At 35.9% G+C, this 6,000-nt stretch overlaps 1 protein-coding gene across 1 annotated transcript in view; it reads left to right on the top strand.

Annotated features, from left to right (window-relative positions):
• The first annotated feature begins 5,697 nt into the window (after positions 1–5,697).
• The window catches only part of lmx1bb (LIM homeobox transcription factor 1, beta b), a 62,657-nt gene continuing 62,354 nt past the window's right edge, over positions 5,698–6,000 (top strand). The window contains 1 exon segment of the mRNA XM_035785507.2: positions 5,698–5,934. The gene's annotated coding sequence lies outside the window, so the exon portion shown is untranslated.

The following is a 6,000-nucleotide window of genomic DNA, read 5'->3' as shown; positions in this document are numbered from 1 at the left end:
CCTGTTCTATGCAACATTAAATTGCTGTTCACTGTTACCTTGTGTAGCAATTTGACATTCTCATTTGTTGTGGATAACACTTATTCAATATTTTGGCATTACACATTTTGTGTATAACGTTATTATGATTTCTTACCATATTAAATTGAAAGTAGTTCTGGGGCAAAAAGAGTAGCTCATATTTCTGCAGTGTGTGGGAATGAACCATGAGTGAGTCACATGTAACTGTTAGAATGTACAGCAGGGGGCATCATTGTAGTGCTGATTTTCTCTCAGAGGGGGTGTATAAGGCTGGGGCTGGGAAAATGATAGCATTTCAGCACTGTTGTTTTGCTGTTCTTTTGTTGTTGTTGTTGATTATGTATGTTATATTATGTTTGTTTGTTTTTATTGATGTTGCCAGTAGAACTCCAGCATTCTCTTCCTTCTGTCTATGTACTGTATGTGCATGAGTACATTCTGCTGTGAAAGCGGCCATGTGTTTGCTGTTTGTTCAGAAAGGAGTAACCAGTGTATTTTAAAAACGGGTGTGAAATGAGAGTGTCGTTTTGGGATTGCAGAATGATAGACATATTATAGACACTCATATTTCAATATTTGTATTCATTTTCAGTGTTTTAATGGCTAATTATTTCCCTTTCTTATATTTAGTTCACTATTAAACGTATGTTTGATGAGGATAAATCAAGGATGTTGTTTGTAGTTTTGGATATGAGTGTATAAAAGAGGGCATGATTGAGTTGCACGATAAAGGATTCTGGTGGTCTGTACTGGCCTCCAGGAGTGGCCTTCAGAAATCAAGAGTTGAATAAACAACACCTAATTAATAATATATTATGGCCATTTTGTGTGATATCTCAGAGATCATGTTCTGTGTACCTCAGCCTATGCTTGTAAGAAGCTATTTAAGCTACAGTAAGCCATATCTTGTGTGGAGCTCTGGAGCTTTTATCCTTGCCTTTAAAGACACATCATGGAGAGCCAGGGGTTTTGAGGAACATTCATTAAAAGATCAAAGTGAGTTAAACCACCAAAGTCCTCCACCACTGCAATGTACTGTATGTATCTGGTGTATGCCTTTAGTCTGGGCTTTTTCACTACGATCTCTAGACTAAATAAGTCACATTTGCATTAAAGGGAAGTTTGATTTGCGTTCCTGTATTTGTATATCCTTTTGTAGCCATTGTCAATATTTTGGAATACTATTTATCTGACATTAATATAACCTGATCTGATGTAATTTAAAGTATAATTATAGTGTTTTGTAGAGTACAAGATTCCAGTAAAAAAGCTTGACAAACTTTTCCACAAAATGTACTCTCTAAATGGTTATTCTCATTATGTTGATTATTGATTATGTTGGATATGTTGAACGGAAAGCCAACCTATCAATTTTACTGATTTGACCAATTTTAACTAAATTCAACTCATCATCAATACTTAAAATCGTATTTTATGCCCCATGCACATGATTGAAATCGAAAAACGTTTATATTGGTGAGAGCAAACTACATTGAGGTTGCCTATAGTTACCAGAAATTCGTAGGCGTCAAGTGTAATAAAATGTACCTTTGAAATATATAACAATCAAATGCATGTTTATACTTGGCTACATTATACAACGATTTTATGTTTTCTGTTTGTATTATTATTGTTATTATTTAAGGTAACAGTAATAACAGTAAATGAATAACTTAAATAAAACGATTATTTGTGTGTGTAATTCAACTAGTTATCATTATGTTTGAGACCCGTCATTATGATGGTGGTAAAGATATAGAGTTGATATTTGAATTGTTTTATCAATCAATATATGATCTCTAATATATATTTGTATATAGTAGTTATAACCCGTGTTTAATTCCTTGTCGGTCTATTATAGAGGGTTTGGCGATGAAAATAACAAGTAATAGGTTCTTCGAGCCGATAATGAAATAAGTATTGACCTGACCCTTCACATCTCGCTCAGTGATCTCACAAACACACACTCTTTGCCCCGGGCTCTGAAAGTTAACTGTTCACGGAGGTCATATCACTGTTGATCTATATATAAGAGAATAAAACTATTTATATATTTAACGAATTTATTAGCAGTTTTTGTCTGGTAATTATTGTTTTGTTGTACTACAATATCGGCAATTTTACCATAAGATAAATGTAATCACAATGGACACAATAATAAATTACAGTTTGTAACCAACAATTTAAAACTTTGCCTCAAATTAGTATTACAAATAGCAGTTTATCATTCGGTTACTTGATTCGTTATCTTATGTCTTGAATGGCCTATTTAAAATACGAATAAAGTAAATGTTGTTGTTGCTATTTAGGTCTGCAACGAATTGAACTTAAGCTTGCATGCATTTAATTGAATTCAAACAAAACCTCTTGTCTTTTCGGTGGGTGCAATAGAAATGGGTTGTTTTACTGAAAACAGACTATTCTTTGCATACTATTGGGACCTTTCCCAAGGTGCACATGCAGCACAGCACACCTGCTGCGTGACGTTTCTTCGGAAGTAGGACTATGGCAGGACGGGGTTCTCACGTAGAGACCATTAAACGCGGCGGGCAAAAACACAGCTTTTGGTTAAGTATTGGCCTATCCGATAGCGAGTAGTTGGTGTTCATGATAAGCACGTATGAATTGTCTTGTCGATAGGATGCAATGAGAGTAACATGTATACCATCCCCACAGAAGGCAGATCAATCCCATAGGCCTACCGTTCAGGAAGCTTACTATTGTTCTTCCTATTATATACCTGTACTCTTCTATTGTACGCGAATGAACTATTTCTCTAAATTAGTTTTCTGAATATGACATAATACCTTTGTCTGATGCCTCTGACATACAGAATATCCTATAGGCAAAGTAAATCCAACATTAGTCTCTGTTGAGGCAGTAGTTTTGTAAGAGAACCGCAGCATATAAACAAATATATTTACCAAATCAAATCCAACTCAATCCAGAATATGTCTAAATAGTCATGCACGAATAATTATTGTCAAGGCAATTCTTAATTAGACCCAGTCGTTAGTAGTTCTTCTTCTGAACGCCAGAGGGCATCGGCTTGAACATTGCAAAGTAGGCTACAGTTCACTGTATGGTCCACAAAGGATATCAAGAACAATATGGATACCAGGTAGCTCTAACCTAAAACTAAGACTACACACTGTAGTATCATTCGATCACGTGTAGAACTTTTTTCATAGGATTATGTTATGCATTTTATTTTCAAAACGGCATGTTTAATTTTGTCATTTGGCTTTCCTATTATTTTCTATAGGCCTATGTGTAATATACCTAGTTATATTTATATATGTGTAATATAGGCTGCCTGGTTATGTTTAATTGCTTTACTACGGTTGTAAACGTATTATTATTAGTAGTAATAGTAGTATTTATTGTTGTTTTGGTTATTTTGTATTTGATGTGGTTGCTAATTATTGTGTAAAATTCTATCGGATTTTAGCTCAAATAATTTGCATCGGCCAACACATCATTGGCATCTATACCATATTTCTTATTTATTAGCCTATATGTATACATATCCCAACTTTGGCTTTGGTTGGATCAGCCCTGCAACAACATGAAGCAATATTATTGGAAATAAAATATGGGCTAAATGCAATAAACTATTACCGCCTGATTTAGGTCCTTTAAGCTATTTAAACAACGATGAAAATGTTGCCAACCTCTTTTCTATTGCTGACAAGTCGGTTTGAGTTTGATCTAGTATTTATTTGACTACTTGGACATTTAGGATATCCTTTGGATTTAGACGCGCGACGATAAATAATATCTGATCCAAGTAATTAACTTAAGCAGAGGACGTCTCTTCCAACCCACCTCCTGCCCGATGTTGTGCTTGATCACATTGAGATTAGAATCACATTAAACCGCTGAGCTGAGGAATCTCCAGACCTAAAGCCATGCATGGGCGACGGAATGGTCAAACCCATGAAGGTGTGCGTCTATTATCCAATTCAAGACTTTCTAGGCCTTTACTTGGTGTAGAGATATAGAGAGGGGTGAGGTAAAAGAGGTAGCCTTGTATCTCAGAGTGACTGCTTGAAGTGTCCTTATGCCTCTGAGATACTGAATCCCTGGAGTACTGCGAAAGGGGGGGCATGACGAATTATCTATAGCACCCTGTGATTTAAGCAACGGTCGACTCACATTCCTCACCTTTGCAGACAACTTAAAACATGAAGCCCGTATTGGAAAGCTAAAATATTTGACATGGCTTTGAAGACACATTATGTTATAGTCTATAGGCCTACATAATGGCAACTAGTTGCATCTAATAAAACATGGTTTCACATGGTTCCTTTTTTACATGTGTAATCATTGGTTAAAATTGGAAATAATTGAGGAGTGCTTCTTTTCTTTTGTGGGGGATACTATTTTCGATTCCAAGGCTTTCTTTTCTGAGCCATGCTGTCATGAATAAATCTGGTTCCAAGTCCTGTGCATCTCAATCACAACCGAGGACACGTGCGATTGATAAAAAAAGATTAAAGGAATTATAGCCCTCTGCTGAATTATAATGAAGACCTGTGTCCAGCACAGAACAGCATTGTGTCACTATGAATAATTAGTATAACTACACTTGTTTGTTTATGATAAATGTTTGTTTGTTTATGTGAATAAAATGCAATTTTTTAAAACCAAAATTTGTTCCGAAAATTACACCACAATAATAATAGTTTTGATTCCTCAGGATGCACACAACCAATAAGAGAAGCATGTCCAACTGCGCACAATAACTAGGCTTATGCAAATAGGTGCACAGCCAAACAGGTCGCATTCCATGATGTATTAGGCAACAATATTACTAACAATTTAACATAGACCTAAATTATGCAAACGATAGCCCTAATTTATTGAATGAAATAAAAATGGTTCCATACTGTTTTTAAAATAGATTGTACGTGCATAAGCTCTAGCAACATGATGAGAGGAAGAAAAAGTCAGTATAGGCTACTTTCTAGACGGGCTACTTTCAAGTATGTTTCAGTGGAAGCCACTCTCACCGTCGGCATCAAGGCTGCACAGTGTTCAGTTATCGCCACCCATCGCCAGGTGCATCGGCTGTACAGGAGTCACTAGGTTCGAGTCTTTGTAGTGCACAGTGGACACAATACCACAAAGCATGTGAACGTCGAAAGCGTAATGGTCCAATACTTCATTTCAAAGCTTTTACTAACCTATATGAAGACATGAAGAAAAAAGAAGAAGAAAAAGAAGAAGCATCAACAACAACAACAAAAAACAATAAAAACAACAACAACAGGCTTACTCGGATACTTATACTACTACTCTAATAATTACAATCATTTATGTATTATTATAATTATTATAATATCAATTGTAATAAAGAAGTATTATCTTAACAATGGTTCACTTTGAACTAAATTAAGATATATTGCAAATGGCCATAGCAAGTTAAACTACTTGATATACATTTAGATTACAATGTACAGTATTTGCGTTGTTGTACACTGACTGCATTTTTGTTTCTCTCACCATATTGTGTCTATAGCTTTGTTCAAAGTGATAGGCGAAACATAGTTCAACTTTTAGAGCGCACCAAATGTGAGCACCAATAGCATCTCAATGTCAGTAAATAGTCTTTAAAAAGTGACGCGGCCCCAGAGGGGTGGGAGGAGGATCCATTCGCTTCAATCTCGTAATGCAGACTTTTCAAGCGGCAGGGATCCGTCCAAGGGGCATAGCATTTGAAGAGTTACCATTGGAACATTTCACTCATATTTTCTGGAGTTACAATTGTTGTTGTTTTAGTAGTTTTTCTTGGTAGAAACATACGTCTCGAGCGGATAAGCTTCATCCTCCATAGAATTCTCTTCTGGTCACGCGCGGGTGCAAACAAGAAGATAGCCTACAGTATACATATTCAGTCCAAATTAACAGGTGACTGCTCCAAATAGTGTTTGTCAGGTTTATTGTCGCTTCTCATCCGATTCTGTGACATATGAC

The sequence above is a fragment of the Oncorhynchus keta genome, chromosome 14 (assembly GCF_023373465.1).
Source record: "Oncorhynchus keta strain PuntledgeMale-10-30-2019 chromosome 14, Oket_V2, whole genome shotgun sequence".
NCBI classification, from domain to species: Eukaryota; Metazoa; Chordata; class Actinopteri; order Salmoniformes; family Salmonidae; genus Oncorhynchus; species Oncorhynchus keta.
The sequence above is the reverse complement of the archived record's forward strand: the minus strand, read 5'-3'. Positions and strand labels throughout refer to the sequence as shown.